General features: G+C 51.8%; 1 long non-coding RNA gene across 3 annotated transcripts; it reads right to left on the bottom strand.

The window, feature by feature from the left end:
* Positions 1-2530: 2530 nt before the first annotated feature.
* LOC141579056 (uncharacterized) lies at positions 2531-22854 on the bottom strand. Of its 3 annotated transcripts, XR_012510044.1 has the most exons (7): positions 22292-22854; positions 19715-21223; positions 18067-18907; positions 16882-17027; positions 11827-16538; positions 3653-9643; positions 2531-3571 (listed from the first exon to the last, which is right to left on the bottom strand). It is a non-coding gene; the product is annotated as an uncharacterized LOC141579056 (long non-coding RNA). The 3 variants fall into 3 exon arrangements; XR_012510045.1 differs by having other exon boundaries at positions 2531-9643; positions 11827-12702; XR_012510043.1 differs by having other exon boundaries at positions 2531-9643.
* Positions 22855-24008: the final 1154 nt, after the last annotated feature.

The following is a 24008-nucleotide window of genomic DNA, read 5'->3' on the forward strand; positions in this document are numbered from 1 at the left end:
CGCACAGCTTTAGAGGACAGCCATGGCTCATTTGTGAACAAAGCATCTATCTGCACAGTGTTGGTGGGCTAAGCCTTCTCAGAACAGCCGGACCCTGTGAGCCGATGCTCAGGAGCAGCCCGAGGGGTCCAGGGGGGCGTGGACACTGGTGAGCTCCAAGCTCACTGTGCATTTGGCCCATCACGACCCCTGGGACCCAATAGCTTAAAAAAAAAAATGGTTGGAAATGGAGTGAGGGTATGTCAGGTGTAGACAGGAGCCCCTCCCTGGGGGCACCCCGAGAGAAGGCTGCCGCCGTCATAGCTCAGCACGGCGCCCCCGCGGCGTGCTTTCCTGTAACCAGACCCGCTGCCATCAGTCCAGGACGTGGGTTGTTTGTTTCTACACTCTGCTCAGACGCACCCTGTGCGTGACAGTCCCCTCTGAGACCCCGCAGGGCACAGCAGGAGGAAAGCAGCAGGAATGGCCCCCGCCACGCGGGGCACCGTGTGCCACCTGAACACGGAACTCCACTCGCAAACCGCCCTGCTTCCTCGCTGTCAGCCCGGTGACAGCTGCAGTAGCTAGAAACACTTGTCAGAGGGAGGTCTTTTAAGTATCAAACTGAAGGAATCAGTCAACAGATCTCCCGCCTCTGACGCCCCTGGCAGGTACGCAGAGCTGACTGGTTGGGTGACAGATAATGAAACCTGCGGCCGCAGAGGACTGGAAAAATTAATTGCATTTCAAGAAACTGGACCACAAGTTGCCAAACGGAAGCAATGCGTTATGGTTCGGTTTTCCTCCTGCGTTTAGTCACGGAAATGGCATCACCGAGTCTGGGAGGAGGACCAGGTTCTCGGCGTGCTGTTTGCCGCGCCTGCCCCCCGCCTTCCCCAGCGCTAAGTGGCTGGTGCGTCGGAAGGGATGAGAAGTGGTTCATTCTTAACCCTAATGGATTTACACAAAGACCATTCTCTTCATTCTCCTAAAACCCAAGCCCTAATTATCTCGGTGCCCCGGGGCCTCGGTGGTCCAGCAGCAAACACCACACCGCGCAGCTCTGCCTTGTGAAAATGATTTTCTTTTGAAAAAGACATTATTTCTTTGGCATGGAGGACACACTTGGCCAGGTTTTCCAGCTCTGCACACACTCAAGGTCTCTGGGGGGTGAGCAGGCACTCCTCTCCCCCTCGCCCAGCGAGGGTTTAGGGGCCCCGACTGGGTGGGGCTGCCCCGAGTCCCACACGGGGGGCTTCCTTTGGGAGGGGCAATGGACTCTGCGTCATCTGGGCTTCGCTCTGTCCAGGAAGCTCGGGGGGTAGCTGAGAATCAGACGTGGGCGGGAGCTGGCTGATGGAGAAGGTAACCCCGAACGTTGCTTTTTCTCCTAGAACTTTTCTAATCAGAATGGATCTTGCTGTCAGGAAGGCTGGAGGCCCTCAGAAGTGAGCTATGGGGAGGGCGATTTCCTGGCCAGGTCGACTGGTGGGGCCCGGTGCACTTGGACTTGGTTTTTTTTTTTTAAGTCAAACAAGAATCAATATTTAAGATTATGCAATGTCCACACCAGCCTGAGGTAGCTGCCAACCCAAGGCCGAGGGCTGGATAATTTACAATGCAAGGAATCCATTCTTTTTGAGAGGGGGAAGGGAAAAATCAAGATTTAAGCTTTTTATCCTGGGCTGAACTTTTCTCCTCCGTTCTTACCAGCACCAGACATAAATAAACCATCCATTTCGTTTGTATGAACGGTCTGTACTTTGCACAGCGTCTCAGGAAACGGCGGGCCCGTTTCAGGTCCCGACCACAGGGCTGAGCCTCAGCTGCCTTGTTCACAACACGCGTGTACATCCTTCCGACTAACACGGCTGTCACTCGGCCCCATCGAAATCTGCCCCCGTATTCTTCTGCCCCTGCAATCGGCGGAGGAGGCCTTTTAACTGTCAGCTTCTGTCCCCTGTTTTTAATGTGAAGATTAAATATTTATAAATGCCTCATCAATGGCACCCCATAACCGGGCCCCCCGAAGCTGCAGGCGTGAGCCGAGCTCACTCACGCCAGGCCGGAGGTCGTGGGCCAGGTGAGCAGGCAGCAGCAGGGCAGAGGGCACGGCTCCCGCTGTCACCAGGATCTAGGCTGTCATTTACGGGGCCAGGCCTGTTTCTCAAGAAGCCAGAGTCATGGTTGAGGAACGCTTCCTTTGTCCCCAGTTCCTCGGATCACTGGCCTCCGCCACCCTTGAGGTGACCCACCAGGTGACCGACCTGGACACTGACTGTCCATGTCAAGGTGTCTCCAGGGGGAAGGAAGCACCACCCTGTCCTGCTGCCTGGAAGTGAGGGGCAGGAAGAGATGGAGTTTGAGCAAAAACCCAGCTAGGGGTGGGGCAGGATGCTGTCTGAGCCTCTCCAGGGACGAGTGGAGGGCCACACACAGCCCTGGAGGGGCAGCGCTGGAGCCCTGGGCACTGACGTGGGGCCGAGCCCCACACGGCTTAAGGAGCTTCTCTGGGCCTCGGGCTCACAGCCCAACTCCTTTCTCACCTGCTTCTTTCCTCCGCTTTCAGCTCTCCGGCACCTGCTCCACACCGACATAGTGCCGTCTCCGCCCAGCGGGCAGGCGGCTTCCCCTTCACTTTCCGTCAGCAGTGGACTGGCAGCTGGTCTCGCGGGTGGCGCGTGTCAGGGCCTCGTCCGGACACCCTGTCAGTGAGGGAAGGATATGAACACGCAACTGTGGACCGTGGAACCCCCCCCCCCCGTGTCTGAGACAGGAGCACGAGGGCTGAGCACGGCGGCCAGCGGCGCGACACTGACCAGGCGATACTGACCACCACGGAGATGGGGAGACGCAAAGCCCCGCAGCCTGGGAGGACGGCGCCCCCGGTGGGCCCGGCTCGGGGGACGGCCGCTCTCGTAACCACCGCGAGGGTGATGAACACGTATTGATTTCTTTAGTGCCTCTCCGGTGCCCCAGAGCACTTCATGCACTTATTGGAAAGTGCCTGAAACCAAATTGAAGACGGGCCCGAAGAGGAGAATCAATCCAAACGTTAAGGGCGTCTGAGGGCTTTGGAGCAAATGGGGAGCGACAACAGGTACTCAGCCTCCCCCAGTTCCAAACACTTAAGGAAGACACTTTGCCTCAGTCCGTTCAATAGCCTGCTGCTGCCTGGCCAGTAAAACTGAAATTAAGAGGTTAGTGTCCACCCACTGATGGTGGGCGCTCTTGCTTTCAGGGAAAGGCCTCAAAGTGGCCTGCAGATTTACACGCTCCAAACAGCGCCCTGGGCCCCGCTCAGCACACACGCAGCCTTTGGGGGGATTCCCTTTCCCTCCGCGGCTTGCCCTGGGGTCCCGCCCCCGCGTCTCCGCAGGCTGCCTTGGGGACTTGCCTGAGGTCGCTCGACACCCAGGCCCTCAGAAAACAAAACCATTTTCTAAAAACTTTCCACTTGGAAATCATTTCAAACTTACAGAAAAGCGGGCAGAACAGAACCGTCCGGAGCACACCCCGTGATCCTTCACCCAGACTCACGCACCGCTAAGAGCGTCACTGCCAACCTCCCTCTGTGTTTTCTCTGGACCACCTGGGAGGAACACATCATGCTGTTCAGCCCAAGCTCCCCAGGGTCTGCTTCTCAGGAGGAAGGGCTCAGCTACCAGCTTACACGCAGCATCGACACAGGACTGCAGCCGGCCTCCCCTGCTCCGTTCCGCCAGCTGACCCAGGAGCGTCCCGCCACGTCTTCTCCCACTGATGCAGGGCGCGATCTGGGAGCAGGACTTGTCGTCAGCTGCCCTTTTAGTCTACTTTCATCTGGGACATGCTCACAGCCTCCGTCTTTTTCTGACATTGATTTTTTTAAAGAAAAATCCAGGTATCCAGTGGCTTTCACCCTGGACTGCTGGGTTAGAAGAACCCTCTGTGTCTCCCACGGACACAGGGCCAGACCAGCCTCGGCTGTCCAGCTGTGGCCACGTGTGTTCGGAACCCGTGGACGGCCCCATCCAGAGCTGAAGGGATCAGGCCCGCGGCTCCCACTTGAAGGTTCTCCCATCACGATGTAGGCAGCAACCCCTCAAGGTATGCAGGTGTCTGTCGGCCCACCGCGCCCTGGGTCGGAGCGCGGGGACCAGCTCCCGGCTGAGCTGCCCCTGCGGCATCACTGAGGGGTAAGGACGCCAAGGAGCCAGCCTCGCAGCCGCTTCGCCAAGACCGGCCGGTGCTGCAAGTGACCTCGTTTTGTTCTTGGGATCAGCTCCCCCGTGGAGCCCTGCCAACGTCTTGGCTGAACCCGGTGGAGTCCAGGGAAGCCCTGCAGCCTCTGAAACAGCCGCCCCCTCGCCATTCCTACACTGGTAACACGCAGGAAGGAGGGTTGGGGGTGCACAGAGAAGGAGAAAGATGGGCAGGTGTCGGCACGGAGCCCGGAAATGAGACAGCTAGAGCCAACCTGGGGACACTCAGCCCAGGGCCCTGTGCTGATGAGGGGCCCAGCCCCTTCCCAGGGGGTCGGGGTCTCCAGCTCCGGCAGGAGGCCAGGGCGCCCACGTGCAGGTAGGTGGGGGGAGCTCGGGGGACAGGTGCCTCTGGGCGGAGTGTGGATGTTTTGGGGGAAGGGCCCTTGAGACGCATCACTATTAGATTTTCGATCATTCCCTTGAGGAGGGGAGGGCCAGGCCCATCCTGGAACGGGACCGGGGGAGAGAGGCGAGGGCAAGCAGGCCGCTGCTCAAGCACAAACCTGGCTCCCCCAGTGCCCCAGCCGCTGTTGCACGTCGCCTGAACCCTGGAGGGAAAGGGCTGCGGCGGGCCCTCGAGGACGGCACTTTGAGAGCTCTCGATGTCCACCATTCTGAGGCTGAGGCAGGGAGAGGACCCCCTCGGAAGTCACCGCCCTCAGGAACTTGCTGTGATGTGGGGCCCGAGGGAGAAACGGTGGGTGAGGACGAGGACACGGGATGCCAAGGCCCCACCAGGTCCCGAGGGAACCACACACTAAGTGCCACTTGATGTGCAGCCTGTTTCCTAAGACTGCGGCAAAAAGCCTTCCCGGGCTCCTCTGCTGGGACTTTGTCATGACTGCCTCTGTGCCACGAGGCCCAGGTCCCCTACCCTTGAAACCAGCCACCCTGTGACTCGCTAGGACCGACAACGAGACACGGTGGAAGAGGAGCTGTGCCTCGGGGCCTCAGCCTCCAGCCTGTGCAGGCTCTGCCTTCGCTCTTGGATACATGGCCCTGAGGCCACAGCCAGAGAGGAGGCCTCCTGGAGCCAAGGAGGGTACCTGGGGGACAGCAGAGGTGGCCCTGGGGACAGCAGCAGCAACTGCTGGACACGTGAGTCAGGCCACCCTGGAGCCCCCGCCTCAAGGACCCTTGTGAAAGGAACAGCCCAGCCAAGCCACAGAAATGTGCAAAGTAGCAAATCATCGCTGTCCTGAGTGTTTGGGTGGCTTGTTATGCGGCAGTAGCTGAAGTGGAAATTAGTATCTGGAAGTGAGGGGCTGCTGTGACAAAAACTTAAAACAGGTAGCACTGAGTTTAGGTAGCAGGGGAGGCTGAGAAGCTGTTGAGGAGAACTGCAGTAGAGCTGGACGAGCTAGAGGACGGACCCGGAGCTGGAGAAACAGGGACCTGTGTCAGGTAGTGGCAGAACAGGGGATGAGACCACCTCAGCAGTGAACGTGGAAAACAGAGACTGCGCCTACGGAGCACGTAAGCCGGGGTGGAAATACTTGCAGGCAGACTGCTGAAACTGCCAGTTAGCCTCCTGTGGGGGCGATGAGCTTAGAAAATAGCCCAAAACAAACCAACAAAGCCCTTGCTGTTTGTAAGCAGAATTTAGAGAGACTATAAAAGAATTAGGAGCACCTAGCTGAGTGAAAAACGGAAGTACTTCACATTTTCAGTTTTAATAGTCAGCAAAACATTCTAGAGGGACAAATGGCCTCTGAGTAAAGACTGAATCAATGGAGTGACTGTAAGAACTCAGAAAGATTTGAAGCAGTGCCTTTCAGACCCTGTCAACCAGAGAAAAAGGGCTTCTAGAAGTCTGAGGGTACTGTCTCAGAGAATCCTAACACATCCAAAATACAGAGAGGTCTGTCTTGAAAAGAATTGTAGTTGTGACTTTTGGGGGGCATAGAAGAAACTCATGTAAGATTCATAGGAGACCTACAAAATTTTTAAGAAAATTATATTAATAAAACACTACCAGAGGAACTAAGGGGCTGATGCTGTTCAAAATGAAAAGGCGATTCTGGGCCTCCAGGTTTCTATGGGCAGGAAGCAGACAGAGAACGCCTCTGACCTTCAAACATGGGTCATTTCTGATAGAAAAGAAAGGGCCACTGGAGAGCAGAATGAGGACGATGGGGAGAATCCTGGACTAGGAAATCCCTCCTGGGAACAGGACTTGGCCTTAGTCAAGGAATAGCTCCTGCCTCTGGAGTAGGGGCTCGGACGCCCTGGGCCGCCTGGGTCTCAGGAGTGGTGAGGACCAGGGATCTCCACGTGCCCGTGTTCCTCCTCTTTTTCATGAAAGGGGCTGCTGTGGCCATCCTGGCTCTGTCTGCGGGGTAACTTGGTGTGTTAGTTTGCAGATCTCTGGACCAAGACGAGTCACACGAGAGGAGCCATGTGTATATATCCTGATGGCCTGATGTAGATCGTGAGATCCCGGACATTGAGTCTGTCGCCTAAATTGGAACAAGCCTTTTAGGCATGCGGGGGTGGGAGAAATAATACGGTATTTGCAGCCAGGCTGTGGAATGTGACAGACGACTTCATGGACACAAATTCTTTCACAGAAGGCAAGGCCCTCTGCAGTGAACCCTTGCCATGTCTCCTATGCTCTTCTCAACTGTATTAGATCTGGGCTGGCCTGGTGATTTTGCCTTGGTCACTAGGATGTAGTGGAAGTGACACTTTGTGCATTCTGACTTTAGGCTTCAGGTGGCCTTGGGACTTCTGCCTTTGCCCTCTTTGAATATTGCCCTGAGACCAGGAAGTCTGTCTAACCTACAGGAGGATGAGAGGGCCTGAGACTCGGAACTGGGGTGCTTCAGTCAACAGCCAGTGTCAACACTGCACATGTGAGTGAGGCCAACCTCAACGTTCCAGCCTCACGGACCCTCCAGTGAAATGCAGCCACAGGAGTGGGCCCGGGGGAACCAGGAGAGGAAATAAGCAGCCAACCCACGGAACAGTGAGAAATAGTAAGTCACTGTTGTTTCCCGCTTAATTTTGGGGCAATTCGCTATGCAGCCATAGAAACCGTGGTGCCTAGCACAGCTGATAAAAACGGAGACACGAAATACTAATATTAGGAGTGAGGAAAAGGACATTGTACGTGAAGGGGTTAGGAACGGGATACCGGGAACCTCATCATGCCTGAAATTTAATAACTCCGAGAAAATGCATAAATTCCTAGAAAACTATAACTGATACAAAACCGATATAAAATGTAAACGGCCTTACATCAGTTTTAAAAATCGCACCTGCAGTGAAGGACCTCTCACAAAGGAAACCTGAGGCTCAGAGGGCTTCCCTGGTGAACTCTGCCAAATATTTGAGGGAAAAATAAGGTAATCCTTAAACTCCTTCAGAGAAGAGAGACAGAGAGCCCTTCCCAGTACATTTTGTGAGTCCAGCGTAAGCCTGAGAACAGAAAGAGGAAAAGAAAATCATGGGCCACTACTTTTCTTGACCAGAGACACAAAAATAAATTACAACATATTAGCAAATTAAATCAGCACTATGTACAAGGACGACATCGTGCCCAAGTGAGTTTATTCTAGAAATGCAAGGTTATTCTAACACCTGAAGGTCAACTGTAATTCGCCATATCAGCAGAGTAAGAAGAACCACCACACAGTCATCTCATCAGGTGCAGGAAGGGCATTTGATAAATTCAGCTCATTGATCGTGAAAACTCTCAGCAACAAGGAATGGAAGGAAAACTCCTCAGTGAGACAAAGGGCATCTTTGAGAAAACTGCGGCCGACACAGTGCTTGGTGGCCAGGGCCCGGGCGACCTCCCCCCAGGACGGGTCAGCGTGGCAAGAAGGTCCAATCTTCTCACTCCTGTTCAACACAGACTGGAGGTCATAACCAGCGAAATAAGATAAGAAAAACGAACGAAAGGCATAAAAGCGGGAGAGGAGGGGGTGGAATGACCCCCCCGCCGCAGACGGTACGACTGCACGTGGACAACGCCCGACGCAGTCTGGAAGAAAACTCCTGGGACTAGGTAGTAAACACCTTAAGGGCGTGAAGTTCAAGCATAAAGTAAAACATTGAGTCAATGTCATGAGAGAAAAGGAAAAAGTGAGAAACGGTTGCCAGTTGGGGAGCCTGAGGAGATGCGGCGACCAGATGCAGTGCGGCCCCTTGGACTGGAGCTTCAAACAGCAGAAGGGCATTAGCAGGGAAACGGGTGGCACCTGAATAAGGCGTGTAATGCAGTGAACAGGACCAACCAACGTGAACTTCTTAGCTGTGATTGCTGTACCACGGGACATCATGGAAGCTGGGTGCAGGGCATGTGGGACCCTTTGTGCTGTCTTTGCAACTGTTTTCTAAGTCTAAAGTCACGGCAAAATAAAAAGTCTAAGAACACGGAAGATACCAGAGGAGACTTCTTGGACGTGACAGAAGCAGCGTGGCTCTGGTGGCAGCTCCAGTCGCAGCGCTCCCCCCCCGGCCAGGCTCCTGTGCGCCTGGAATCTGTCCTGCCAACTTGGCCCCCGAACGTCCTTCCAGTGACTCTGGAGCTACTTAACACCTTGTAGTAAATTTCTTGCTTAAAAAGCAAAAGTCACTGCTGAGAAAATGAAAAGGCAAGCGGCTGACCAGGAGAAACTTTTTCCAACACAAATAATTAACAGAGGAGTTGCTTCTAGAATAAAGAACTTCTACAACTTGCTACCGAGATGACAAATGGGAACACGAGAAGGGAGCAAACAGCCACATCACCAGGGAGAAGTAAGGAGAGCCAGGAAGCTCACGGACGGTGCTCAGAACCACTGGGCATTCAGGAAATCAGAGTAGAACCACCGTGAGATTTCACTTCACACCCATTAGGGGTAAAATGAAAAAGAACGACAAACTGAATGCTGTCTGTATTGCTGGTGAGTGTGTAAAATGGTGCAACCACTGTGGAAAACAGAAAGTGTCTATAAAGGTAAATTAGGTCCCTATGTGCATACCTGGGGGAAACACGAACACGCGTCCACGGAAGACTAGAACAAGAATGTTGACGGCAGCTCTACTGATGGCGGCTAAAAGCCAGAAACAACTTACTGCCCATCAACAGAAGACTGAAAAACACATTGCAGTGTATTCTTACAGCGGAGCATCAACCAGCAGCGGGGCATGAACGCCCGATTCAGACACCACCAGGGCGGGCTCCAGAAGCCGGATATGAAGGGTGCGATTCTGCGCATAGGAAGCTCAACGCAGACCTGATCCACGCTGATAGAGGCAGGACAGGAGGTCCCATGGCGGGTGGAGGGTGACTGGAAGGGGGCAGGTGGGAAGTCCATCGAGTGATGGAAAAGTCCCCCGTCTCTTAAACAGTGTAGAGTTGTCATTCTAAGTGCAGTCAGCCAGAGAGAGAAAGGAAAATACCACGTGATATCACTCATATGTGGAACCTAAAAAAAAAAAAAAAAAAAAAAGACAAATGAACTTATTTACAAAACAGAAACAGACTCACAGACATAGAAAACCAACTCATGGTTACCAGGGGTGGAAAGAGGGTGGGAAGGGATAAACTGGGAGTCCGAGATTTGCAGACACTAACTACTATATATAAAATAGACAAGTTCCTACTGTACAGCACAGGGAACTCTATTCAACAGCTTGCAGTAACCTACGGTGAAAAAGAGCATGAAAACGATGTATGTGTGTTCATGTATGATTGAAGCACTGTGCTGTGCACCAGAAACTGACACAATATTGTAAACTGGCTAGACTTCAATAAAAATATACATACACACAATAAATAAATAAAATTGAGGTAAGGTATACATAACATAAAAAGCTACCATTGTAACCACTCTAAGTGTCCAGTTCAGTGGTGTCAGCCACATCCAAACATTCCACTTTCTGTGCGTTTGACTGTTACTCCAGGCACTTTTTTTAAGTGGAATCACGCACTGCTTGTCCCTTAACATCTGCCTGTTTCACTTAGCGTTTCGCCTTCAAGCTCCCTCCATGCTGTAGCGGGTGTCGCAATGTCCTTACTAAGGTTAGATAATATTCCACCAGGCCGCTGGACCACATTTAGTTTATCTGTTCACCCAGCGACGGCCTTTTGGCTATTGTGATGGATGCTACTGTGAGCATGAGTGCAAATATTTTGTTAGTGAAAAGGTCTGCTCCTTGATCAGAGTGCTGGTTGCGCGAGGGTACGCATTTGCAAACTCATTAAACAGTGCACTGAAAATCGGTGCCCCACCCCAGGTCCCTCCCGCCCCAGCACCACGGGCCCTGGGCATAGTCCTCCACTCCCTCAGCTGCCCACCTCCCCACCCCTGCCGCCCTGGGGCTTGGGAGGAAAGCCCCTCCCGCTCCCTCCAGCTTGAGTCAGGGCTCCCCACCTGCTCCTGTCACTCAGTTCAACCCCCCTGTGGCCACCTGGGGGTCACACGGCATGTGGGGAACAGTGGGCTTTCTAGGAGACCCGGGGCTGGGCCCCTGTCCTTTGCAGCTCTCTGGGCTGCATCTGGTCAGACCCCTAGGTCCTCCCTCTTTGCAGCTGAGTCCCTAGTGGCCGCCTGTCCCTCCCAGAGCAGCCAGGGTGGAGCAGGCCCGCAGGCCATGGGGGAGGGGCCTGTGCCCCCCAAACTGTCCCCGGGGCTCCCCAGGCGGGGAGCATCAGGCTCCCCTGGCACTTTGGGGGTGACTCCCTCTGATGATGTTGTTGTTAACAAATTAACATCAGAGCTGAAATAGGCTTCAGGCCCTCTCGCTTTCCTGGAAGAAAGTTCTGTATTGCATTAATAAAGAGAAACAGTAGGAATCATGGCAAAAATCATAAAAACGCAGCTCTGTTGGGGAGGAGGAGTCAGGGCGATCTCCAGGGGATCCACGTCTCCTCTCGAGCTAACTCTTTTCTGAAACAAGCTTGCTCCGTGCTCACAAAGGATTAAGGCAGCGTGCACTTCCGCGGGGAGGAGCGGGACGCTGGGGATGCTGCAGGTGAGCTCACTCCACGGCCCAGGAGGAAGCAAGCCGCATCTCACCCAGTGAGCAGGGCGCAGCCTCTCCGCCTGGCTTCTCCGCATGCTGCCCAGTCTGCTGCCAGGAGCCAGCGGAAGCCCACCCTGAGCGCCCCGACCCTAGCAGAGTCCACACCCAGACCGGGAACCGAAATTGGGGTTCAGAACTGGTTCACCCTCCTGTGGGGCCTGGCAGGCTGTTCCCAAGGGTCACGGGGTCAGTAGAAAGGCTGGTTCAGTGCCCTGCCCTGGTGGCCACATCCTGACTCTTGGTCTCTCTACTAGAGGTCAAGGGTCAGAAGCTGCTCTACAACCCAGGTCCAAGGGGGAGGGACTCCCACATGCTAACCAGGCTGGCCCTGGGTGACAGCCGTGGCCGTGGGCTGTCCTCAAGCCTTTCAAGTACTTGCCAATTTTCCTGATTGCTTTTCAAAGCTCCTTTTCCTCTCTTCCACAAATTAATCTTATGAATGGTTATTTGATATACAAAGCAGACAAGTCCCCGTTAATTCCTTAAGTGATACACCAGCACTCGGATAACGGGCGTGCCTGCATTTCACAAACGTTAAAGCCTATGCAAAGTATTATTGTCAATAATATCAGAGCACTCTCACCAGTGCTGGCATTGTCAGGATGCCTTTGATTTCCTCAATGGTAGCAAATTAGGGTTCAATCTGGAAACAGCACATATGCGTAAAGAAATCCAAAGGAAGGCCTTTTTGGTTAAAAAAAAAAAGTAAAATGATTCAATATAATGGTGGTTGTATTAATACCATAAGCCCAGAGAACTTTTATCGAGGTTGCAAAAAAGAACATATGGTGCCCATTTAAAATTCACCAATTACACAGAAGAGGTCGGGGATGAAACCATTTACAGAAGTCAGAAACCTGGGGAGCAGAGGCTGGGCCTGGATGGGGCGTGTGCTGCGGGCCGGCTCCCTCGGGGAGCCCCGCCATGCGGGCCCCATTCACACCGCGGGTCGCTCACGACTGATGCTGAGGGAAGACGCCCGGCGCTGAGCGCAGGGACGGAGGGGTCTCAGCTAGATGAACGGACGCCCCCCGCAGGTCCTCGCGCCACTCTGCGGGGGGCTTCACGCGGTCGGCTTTTCCCCCCTTTCCGCGCCTGACTGTTATTTCAGGGGTTTGGGAAATGAAAGCTGTCTTTACTTTTCAGCTGATTTTATTTTTCCAGCATCATCTTTAAGAGTTTACATTCTTCCCTAAAAACTTCCGGGAAGACCCTGGAAGCTGTGTGGCTCCCAGAGGACTTGCTCACAACTTTCTCGCCCCCCTCGAGCTGGTGCAGAGCACACCCCTGAACACACGCTGGGAAGACCCCGCTCTCGCCTCTGGGGAAGATGTCAAGTAACAATGGATGCTAAGAAAGCAGCACAATTACCTCCCAAATTGTTTCCAGACACCGTCTCGTTCAGAGGTTCCTGGCAAAGGAGACGTGGACAGTGCAGCCATCTGCCCATCAAGGGACACTATAAGGGACAAAGGCCCAAAGACAGTGACACCCAGCTCAGCTCACCAGATATAAACCAGTGACTTTGGAAAGGAAGTAAAAATATTTTTGAGAAAATGCATTAAGTTTTGTACATAAAGGACACCTTACTAAGATGTCTTATCTTCCACTACTTCTTATTTTATGTGCCAAATTAAAAACTAATGTTTTGTTATGGAGAATCTCAAACACACATGATGTAAACGGAAAGGCATAGGGAGCCGGTACGCCTGTAAGCCAGCTCCCACATCCAGTGACATCCCACCAGTCTTGCTTCCTCTGTGCCTCCCGCCCTCCAATTACCACCCCTTCTCAGGTAAAACATATATATTTTGAATCACACAAATCTCACCTGTGCAGATTTAACACAATAGGTACATTCATTAAATTACCTCCCTATTGGGATATAGATTTTTTTCATCACTCCAGAAAAGTTCCCCCATGTTTCTCCCTAGTTAACCCCTCACTCCACTCCAGGCAAGCAGCCTTCCGAAGTTTCTTCCCTGTGGGTCAGTATTGCATCTTCCAGAACATCTTGTAAATGAGAGAGCTTGGCTGCCTCTGTGTTCAGCTTCTTTCACGCAGCATCACATCTCTGAGTCACCCATGTCGCTGCGTACACAGATAGGGCACCGCTTTTTGTTGAGGAGTAGTGCTCCATCGTATGGATACAGTGTGAATGGCTTACCCATTCTTCTGCAGGGTGCCATCCAGGCTGTTTCCATTTTTTTGTTATTATGATTATAATGGCTAAAGCCTTCCAGTTTCATTCTTTTTTGAGGTTGTTTTGACTCCTTTAGGTTCTTTGCATTTCCATACACAATTGAAAAAAAATCTTGTCAACCTCTATAAAAGCCTGCTGGAATTATGACTGCAATTGCTCTGGAATTTTCAGAGAACTGACATCTTAACAATATTAATTTTCCAATCCATGAACATAGTATATCCCTTCATTCATTTAGCTCATTTCTATTTCTCCAAGAAACACTCTGCAGTGCCTAACATAGAGGTCTTACACCTTATTCATTAAGCTTATTTCTAAGTATTTTCTTTTTGATGCCATTATAAATAGCACTGCTTTTGGCAGAATGATAGAATGGAAGCAATGGTAGAGGTACCATTGATTTTTGCACACGGGCCTTGCTAAACTCACCTTGTGGGCTCTGTAGTTTTTTTCTTGCTGATTCATTCAGATTTCCCAGGTACAGAGTCAAGTCATCTGCACATGGGGGCAGTCTCACATTTTCCCCACCTTCATGAACTTTGTTTTACTTGTTTCACAGCCCAGGCTAGCATGTCAAGTACACCTTGGCCAGAAGTGCTGAGAGCAGACACACTGCCTTGTTCCTCACCTTAGGGCAAAGCCTTTCAACGTTTCACCTTTTAACTATTTTAAATGTTGTGGGCTTTTCTTTATTCCTAGCTTGCTGAGAGTTGTTTAAGTAAGTGTTGGATTTTTCTCAAATGCTTTTTCTGCATCTATTGAAATGATCTCCTTTCTCATCTTCGTCCTGTTGATGTGGTATGTTACACTTAACCAACCTTGCATTCTGTGGATAAACCCACTGGGTCATTGCTTGATTTTCATTGCTAACTTTTTGTTAAAGTTTTATTTTTTTTTGGCATCTATGTTCATGAAAGATACTAGTTTATAGTATTTCACTTGTAATGTCTTTGTCGGGTTTTGGCACCAGGGTTATTAATATTTCAAATATGTGTTATTCAAGCTTTCACTGCATGCGGCTTAAATGTAAATGCAGCCAGGATAGAGAAGGAGAGAAGGTGTCTTAGTGCTGTTACAATGGCTGTGTGTGTGTGTACATTTTTTTCTTTTTGCATTGGGAGCATTGCTGCAGTCTAAAGGTCTAGAGGAGGGAGGAGAGGATAAGCTGAGTAGGGGGGAGTGCAGAGGTGAGGCACTGACGGTGGTTTGAGGTCCTTCCCTCTTCCATCTATGAGGACTGACCTCTACCTTAATTATCTCCTCAAAGTTTTCCCCTTAGATTTCTAAGTGGAGCCAGTTTTCTAGTTACAATGGAAGCCGCTGGAAAAACAGACTTGTTTTCCCAAGAGTTAAATCTAACTATATTGGGAAAACATTGAAACTAAGTCATATCAAATACTGTAAGAAATGATGGCATTTTAAAGGTGATTGAAAGACACAGTTACCACGCTGAGCACCACAGGCCTTCTGGGAAGACCTGTGATGGGGGTCCGCCATGCGCAGGAAGTGGCTGCGGCTCAGCAGCGGGGACACAGAGCCCGGCCTCTGAGGAGCCTGGGGTCCAGCAGGGGGGCAGCCGACAGTCAGTGGCCACAGAGAGGGGGCCCTGGCCTCGCACAGGGCTGGGACGGATAACAGGTCAGGGATAATGATGAAGAGTGGATGCAAAGCAGGACCAGCGGTCAGCAGTGTCAGCGGGGGGTGGCACGGGGGAGCACGGTGGGGAGAAATACAGTGACGGACAGCTGAGCCACCAAGGAGCTCGGTGAACTGGAGGAGGGCTGTGAGACGCTGCCGTCGTCTGGACCACAGGTCTGCAAGGGGCCCCACCCTCTTCTGCTCCAGGCTCCTGAGGGTTGCGTTCTGTCTGGCCCCTGACACCTGCGGCGCAGGCTCTGAATGCTGAGGCGGCAGGAGCAGACACCAAGGTCGCCCACTAGCTGTTGCTAGGGTAACCACACTCCAACAGACATCGCAGTCAAATTAATCAAGGCCTGAAACTTGGGCAACTTCCTCAGACGCCAGCTTACTGTCTGTGGTGATGAGGTGGGTGGGTTCCGCACTTTTGTCCAATTCCGGGGTGTGAAAAAAATCACAAGGCCAATTTCATCATGTACCTCAAACCTCCTAGTTAAATAAGGGTGACCAAGTCCACATGAGCAGATCCAGCCCATGGATGGGTGGCAGGGGTCATTCGTTCTGGAGGTCACGGGCATCTCTGGAGAAAGGCAGATTTCATCACCTGCCCCAAACAATCCATGTTCAGAATCTGGATCCCGTCTATAGACTTGCAAGTTACTAGATTACAGGAAACTTCTGTCTTCATGGCCTGATGGGATCTGAAATGGTCCTGCTCTCCATTTATTTAAAAATTTTTTTTTAAAAATTGAAGTATAGTCAGTTGACAATGTTGTATCAATTTCTGATGTGCAGCATCATGTTTCAGTCATACATGTACACACATGTGCTCATTTTCATATTCTTCTTCATTATAGGCGACTACAGGATATTGAATATGGTTCCCTATGCTGTACAGGTCCTTGTTGTTTATCTATTTTATATATAGTAGTGTGTATCTACAAATCCCGAACTCCTAATTTATTCCTTCCCACCCTCTTTCCTGCCTGGTAACCGTAAGTTTGTTCTCTCTGTCTGTGAGTCTGTCTCTGTTTCGTAAATAAGTTCATGTGTGCTTTCTTCTTCCTCTTCTGTTTTTTCAGATCCGACACATAAGTGGTATCACACCGTAGTTTTCTTTAAACTGCTCTTCTCTAGAGTGTAAACCCCACTGGGCAAGGGTCTCACCTGCCCGGCTCCCAGTTGCATCCCGAGGGCTCAGAACAGCGCCTGGCCCACAGCGGACACTCAACCCGTTGTTGGAGGAGTAAGTTCATTCGTTCACGTGTAAGACAGCAATTGTGGGAATTTGTGGCCTGTGGGCCCCTTTGAAAGTATCCAGCTCAACTGCCTCGGGGAGAAGCTCCAGACCAGTCCGGAGGCCTGACTGAAGCTCCCGCGGTGCTAGAACCTACGGGTCCCGGCACTCAGCTTCCCTCCTGTGAAATGGTTGTCATAGTCCTTGCCTCGTAGCCCTGGAGGATTAAGTGAGAAACCGAACGTCAAAGTGCTGGTAGCGTTCTGCGTAGACAGGAGGTGTGGTTCCAACTTCAATACGGAGGGAAAGCCCGCCCAGGAGAGCGACGTGGGGCCCCAGGCCTTCTGGTCAACGGAGGCGGCCACTTGCTGGGGCCCAGGTGTGATTTTTGTTATTCAGGGATTTTTTTTTTCTTTTTGTATTGAAAACTATTATAAAGGGGTCAGATTTCAGTTTTAAAAATGACTCCACAAGGGAGGTGTCAGTATGAGCTATTTAGGAGAGAAAAGGACATTTTTTTTTTCTTCCGGAGAACCAGTTAATTTACATCAACAACTTACTCATGAAAGGATGTATGGGAACTCTTCCATGATACGAATCCAAAAGTTGGCAGAAATGTGGGAGTTTCTCCTATCTGAATGCTGAACCTGAATCCACAGTAAACTTCTCAAGTGTGGAATTTTCTCCCCTCGATTTTTACATGGCTCTGGAATGAGAGGAGTGGTAACGGCTCATCAAAAACACAAGACAGTTGACGGAGGAGAGACGTTCAGCGTGAATATTTAGTACAGGGGACCGGCAGCTTTTAAATTTGCATCTTGATCTAAATGTATCTGCTGATTTCCCATCTGCTAATATTTTCCCATCTGCTAAATACCTGCCGCCAGGGAAGAGGACGCCTTTGTCATTCCCCTGCTTAACCTCCACATCCCCTTCACCTGAACTTGGAAGCAACACCACGGTGCTCCTAGGAGCTCACACACACACAGACCCAGACACACAGACACACACACACACACACAGATACACATACAGACACACACACAGATACACAGACACACACACAGACACACACACAGACACACACACACAGACACATACACAGATACACAGACACACACAGACACACACACACACATAGACACACACACACACACACACAGATACACACACACATAGACACACACACACGCTCTGGCCGCGGGTCACAGGACCAGCACCAGCCCAGGAGCCCATCAGAGAGAACTGGGTTAACCCGGTGATTCGCTGCCCCAAGACCCCTGGGTGTCGCTCCACCTCTGTGTGACCAGAGCCCAGGAAGTGGCAGCTGTCCTGGGATGCAAGGCCAGCCCTGGAGAGGAGGTGTGTCTGTCTGGCAAACATCCACTACGAACAACACAGCCCCAAAGGCGAGGGTCTGCACCACTGGTGCAGATGAGACGGGAGGACCCCCCCCCCAAGTGGCTGTGGCCCCAGGAAGCCGGCAGGGCGCCAGTCCCAGGCCCACTCCTGGCGCCTCTGCTGTCATCCCGTTCAGACTTCCCTCCCTTCCCGGGATGGAGGTTCTGCACTTGGCTTTGGTGCCCAGGAAGGGGCTGGAGCCTCAGTCCACGGCCCTGGGTCGGTCCCCACTTCAATGCGGGCACTGGGCTGTGCAGACCCTGATGGTCCCGCGCCCTCGCACACCCTCCCTCCCTCACTGAACCGTGTGTGTGAGTGGTGAACTCTCAGGGTCTGTCACTTACACCACCACGAGTGTCTCCTTTTCCATCTGCATCCTAAAAAGCCTAGTAGCGCCAGCCGGGGCGCCCTGAGACCATGCGACCCAGAGGGCAGGTCTGGTGCAGAGACTGCCCTGAGGGCAGACCGGCTCTCCAGTGTCCAGGCAGCCTCCCTGACAGACACCAGGGCCAGAGAGCGAAACCACCCCGAAGAGCCGGAGTTACGTCTTATGCTTAAAATCCAGTCCATCCCACGAGGTGCCGACCACGGAGACAGCTGATTGATGGCGACAAATAATGAATCTCAGTTTTGCTGGGAGCTTGCCTTCACAGAAGGCCAGAGATGAATAAAATATATGAGAGCACATCAAACATAGTGCAAGGACAACATACACAAACAGTACATTAAGCATTATGGATGACAGTAAAGGGCCGGAGAACAGGTCTGAGCTAGCGGCCGGGCTCCGGTCCCGGCTCTGCCTGCGCGAACAGGAGCCCAGTGCGGACCATCCTCACAGCCCCCGGTTCTGGGACAGCTCATCAGGACCTGGGACTTCCAGCCAGACCAGCTTCCCCCCCTTCCTCGTTACAAGTTCCCAGGTCCCTGCTCGGCCCCTGCCACCGGCCGGGCGGCCCCCCACACGGGGCTCAGTGTCCACAGAAACACTCCCGTGACATTTCCCGCTCTCCCTCAGTGACACACGGCTCTTCGCTGCTGGGACACAATACATGCTGTGCTCCGGCGAGATGCACCATACCGAGGTCAGCGGGAACTCATTGTCATTTCTGCTTCAGAACAAGACAATACTGACATGTGTAAGATTTGCTGCACATAATCCAGAAGTGACGGGCTCGGAGCGATGGGCTGGTGGAGGGAAGAAAGGAAGAGGGAGGTGAGGAGCGGGGAGCGAGGAGGCTGGGATCACAGACAGACAGACAGACAGACAGACGCTGAGTTTACTGAAGGTTGAACCACTCAGGCCTGGGTTTGCCTGGGGAAGGCTTCACTGAACGGTTTGCATCATTTAGGGGGAAGATAAGCATTTGGCAAATATCTACAAGACAACATCGGCTGAAACGCCTTTTGCAGACAGCCCTCACCACCGGGGCAGGGTTTGTTGGGAAAGAATCACCCCAGAGAGACACGGATGGGGCTCCCGGTGCCTGTGTGCAGTGGGGCCTCGAACCCTAAGGGGATGGCGGGAGTACAGGACCCTGGACAGACGGTTCAGATGGGTGAGTGCGGTGGGGTGGGGCCGGCTGCACGGTCAGAGGAGGGGAGCGATGGGCCTTCAGGGTGCCCACCTCCCCCGCAGAACCACCTGCCTTGTAAGTCGGTGTGAGAGGAAATCAAAAGCATCTTTGACAACCAGGCAGGGAGCTTTTCTGCGCAGGAGAGATTTTTCATGGAAAAGAAAGTTTGGCGACAGGCAGGGGACAGTGAGGGGAGGTCAAAGGACTGCAAATTAGGCAGAGGCTCTGACAGACGCTCCGGAGTCCCCCCTGTCCTCACTCTCCACCCGTGTGAGAGGCGCAGGCTGGGTGTGTGTGCACGTGCGTGTCTGTGCAAAAACGTGTTTGCAAGTGGGTGTGCACACACACGAGTGTGCCCCAGTGTGTCTTCCCAGTCTTGGTCTGGGAGCCTGTCGAGGAGGGGAGGACGGCAGAGTACCTGCTCAGGGACTCGGCTCCCGGGAACGCGGGGCCGGTGCCAGGTGACCGCAGCGCTGCCCCGAGTCCTGGCAGCTCTGACTCTGCTGCTGGCCCCGCCACGAATTACTCTCCACTTGGGACCGTCTCCCCTTCAGGACGACATCTCTTCAGCCTGTACCTGCTCCCTTTGGTCAGATCCAGAAAAGTGAGCATGTGATTTCAATTTGAAATTAAAAGTCACGTCTGAATCACAGAACTGCATTCTCATTTCCTAATACCCTGCTTTTTACTACTTTGCATTCAACTGTGAAAAGTCTTTTAAAACTCCGAACAGCAGTAAAACTTGAATGAATTTTTGACCCATTATTGCATAGCGGGTGTGCCTTCCAAGCTGGAGAGACTGCCAAGGTCTCCCCACCTAGTATTTCCACTTTAATTGTGCCGCTTGAGAAATTTACGCGCCTCAAAATATGGCATGAATCTTACGCTTATTGCAGTATCATTAGCAGCAACATTTAAGCAACATCTGTGTGCTATAGAACTAATTGAAGTAGCAGAAGTGGCAGCTGTAAATCCACAGGAAGATGGCAGTTTGTACCCAGCACTGCTGAGTTAGCTGCTAACTGTCAGCCTGTTCCTGCAATCTGGTCTCGAGGACCACAGCACAGGCACACAATGTCCAAAAAAATACAGCGAGTAGGCTAATGATCCTATTAACCACTTTGCTGCACCAATTTGGCTGTTTTTCCAGTTTCCTTGTTGAATTCCATTATAAATTTCTCCATTCTTGTAAAAAGTCCAGTATGAGACGTGTCTGACTTTAAACCACTTACCTGAGACGAGAAGTGCTTGTCTGGCCCGACCGAACTGAGAATTGATTTTTTGTTGTTGTTATTTCATAGTTCTGCTCCCCCACCAACTCCTTCCAATTGCTTAAAAATTTTTATCACACACGTCTCTGTAAAAAAATAACTTTAAAGTCTCCGGTAATGCTGATATTTAAAGCGATGGCATTTTCGTCCCGTGAACATAACATTTCCAGTAAGCAATACAAGATGGCAACCACCGTTTACCCCTGGTCGGGGTGGGGGAGGGCTGCGGCAGCTGGCAGAGTTGGCCTCCGCAGGGGAGAGTCTCCGAGGACTCTCCTGCTTTGCAACATCGCGGCCGACGAGTCGGAGGCTGACGTCCCCGGGTTCAGGCCCAGAGGCACCAACTCTTCCGCTTCCCTCCATATTAAGAAAAATGGTACTGATCTCCCCACACAGGGAGCAGGGAGGGTTTACCAAGACGCCTTTTTTGGGAGAAACCCGGGCGTCGGAGCCACTGCTTTTATTGAGAATATTTCCTCCACTGAGCCAACGGGAAAAAATATTTCTGATGCCTTAAAACCTACAAAACCCAGCCCCACCTTGCTTTTAATTCTGGTCTCGCTTGTTTTTGTCTTGGCGGCGCGCAGATGTCTCTCCCTTGGTGCCTGGCCCTTAGACAGTGATGTAACTGGTATCTTTCGAAGCACTCAGGAGTGCTGCAAATACACAAAAGAGGACCTCCTTCAATATGTGATGACTGGTGTGTTTGCCAACAACCCGACTTCATTAGAAAATTGGCACGTCCGCCCGGCTGCCATGTGACACGCCGTTAACTCTGGACATTTGTCGTCTTAATGCTAAAGTACTCAGGGACTCAACTGATAAGGGAGAAACTGTTTGGAACCTGCTGGACCCCACGCTCAGGGTGGCACGCCACCTCACGGTATTGGAAATCAATAGCCACGTGACTGCTCAGAGGTCGGGGGTCTCTGGAATTAACTTCCTGGCACTAAATTACTATCCCCCGTCTCTTGGTTTATTTTCTAACAATAATACATTTTAAGGGGGCCTGGTTAAAAACCACTTATGAAACACAAAGTGACAAAAAGAAAAAAAGCCCCAGAATCGCTGGCTAACAGCTGCCAGTTTCTCTCATCAGCTCAGGGAACATTAGGATGGAAAGGATGCTAAAAGCGCCATCCGTCTGCAATTTGGTTTTTTTTTTTTAAATTTATTTCTTTTTTAGGGGTGGTGTTTTGGTCTTTACACAGAAGGATAAAAGCTGCTTTGTAAACTATCTGCCTCTGACTTCTCAAAATAACGCGGCTGAGTGATAACTCAGTTCTCCCCGGCCCTAGGCTGCTGCTCGGGGACCGCCCAGCACAGAGCGTGGATGTGCTCCTGGTATTTCATTTTAATTGACAGATAAGCTCCCACCTACCCAGATGGGGTCGTGTCTTTGGGTGTAACTTCTGAACGGAATTCTTAAGCACGGATGTCCCACAGCCCCATCCCCACCCCCCCGCCCTTTTCAGAACCTGAGCTCTCCTCACCTTTACGCTCGGAAAAATTGTTGCAGCCCCAACAATAGACACGGGGGCTACATCTACTGACAGCAAACTGGGACATAAAACGGAGAAGTTTAAATCTATTAGTTTGTTTAAAAATAGCAAAACCCCCATTATACTAGCCTACGTTCACACATATTGAATTTTTAAAAATCTGTATTTTCCAAAGCAAAAAAAAAAACAACAAAAAACAGTGAGAAGGGCAGTGTAGTTTACCGTTTATGCAAATCTCCTAAAGCCTGCACGAAGGAAGGCAGCTGGGTTTTCCGTCTTCTTCAGCCTTTGTGATTTTTCTCTTGGTTGAGGAACTGGCCTCGCACAGACTTGGGGCTGAAAAGGGAGGGCTATTTTAACAGTCTTTTCAGAAACCTGTAGATCTTCTTTTTGGATCCCACACCCAGACCGGGCCATGGGGGATCCTTCAAGCTTAGCCGCAGGGCAGGACCTAACCCCCTGCAGTGCACGTCCGTCGCTGCACTCAGGCCATGCCTCCTGCACAGTGTGGGGATCTCTGACCACGCCTGGGTCTGTGACATCGTGCACTGGTCACCGGGCAGGACTGGCGCCCCGAGTCACGCAGACCTCCCAAATACTGACGCGTTTCAACATAATAAAAACAACGCGTGTTTCTGTCACCACCAAGCTCGTCAGGAAAATCTAAGTATTTAGAAGCGATAAAGCTCATACTGGCAGATACAAGTTTCCAAAAATTCTCATTTTTGTTCTGAAACACATTTTTATCATTGGTAACAAATACTGTCCGCTGTTCTCCTTGAAGGGACAGGTTCACTTCAATCATTTTTGCGGAAATGTCCAGCAAACGGAAGTCTGACCAACCCTCGCTGGCACAACAGTCTTCCAATGCTAGGAGGCTGCCCGGCCGGTGTGGCCTGAGGGCTCCCCCGCGGCAGCCTTCCTCCTCCTCACCCGCGTTCCAGGGGGCTCCTTTGAACATTCTCCCTCTGGCCTGGGTCTTTTGGTTAATTGGGCAGACGATGCTCTCTGCACCGAGTTGCTGCACTAGGCCCAGGAGTGTTCGTGGCTGACGATTCTCGGCCCGTGTCTTGCTGTGCTGTGAGTCCGAAAGCTCTTGGGGCCAAACCCAAGGCTTGCAGGTCGGCCATCCCAGGGCGGAAGCCCGTGGGTGGGGCTGGGCTGGATCTGCAGCCTGGTGTGCGGGGAGAGGGTGGGGTGGGGGCGAGAGCTCCTGGAGCGGTGGCCGTGCTGGCGGGGTGGGCCCTGCCAGGGCTTCTCCGGGAACCTGGCTGTGCTGCTGTGGACAAGGAGGGCGGCCCACCCCAGCGCCGCTTCTGCCCACTGCTCGGGTCACCAGCAGGGGCGGCCCTCCCAGCAGGGGTGCCTACGGGGGCCCGCTCAGCCTGCTGAACAGGACGAATCCCTCCCACCCACAAAACTAGCTCAAGGCGGTAAACGGGAACCACTCCTGGAATTGCCCACTGTGCCAAGGAGCTCCCCAGGAACAGGCCCGCGGCATGCGGAGCGGGGGCCTGCAGGGACCTGCTGACCGGTTTTCAAGTTATGGAATGTTTGATACAAAATAAAAGAAAATGTGTGCAGCACTCATGTTGTGAAATAATATTCATTTTATTTTTAATAATTTTAAATTTTAAATTAAATTAATAATTTTATTTTAAGGTTTTAATACAATTTTAAAGGTTACTTTTCATTTAGTTATTACAAAATATTGGCTGTATTCCCGTCTTGTACACTCCTACACCCAACGGTCTGTGCCCCCCTCCCCACCCTGCCTCACTGGTAACTGCTGGTTTGCTCTCTGTATCTGTGAGTCTGCTGCTTTTTTGTTATATTCATTCATCTTGTTTTTTTTTTTTAGCTTCCACCGATAAGTGACATCATACATTATTTGTCTTTCTCTGACTTCTTTCGCTTTACCGAATCTGCGGACTGCCTT

The sequence above is a fragment of the Camelus bactrianus genome, chromosome 11 (genome assembly GCF_048773025.1).
Source record: "Camelus bactrianus isolate YW-2024 breed Bactrian camel chromosome 11, ASM4877302v1, whole genome shotgun sequence".
In the NCBI taxonomy this organism is placed as follows: domain Eukaryota; kingdom Metazoa; phylum Chordata; class Mammalia; order Artiodactyla; family Camelidae; genus Camelus; species Camelus bactrianus.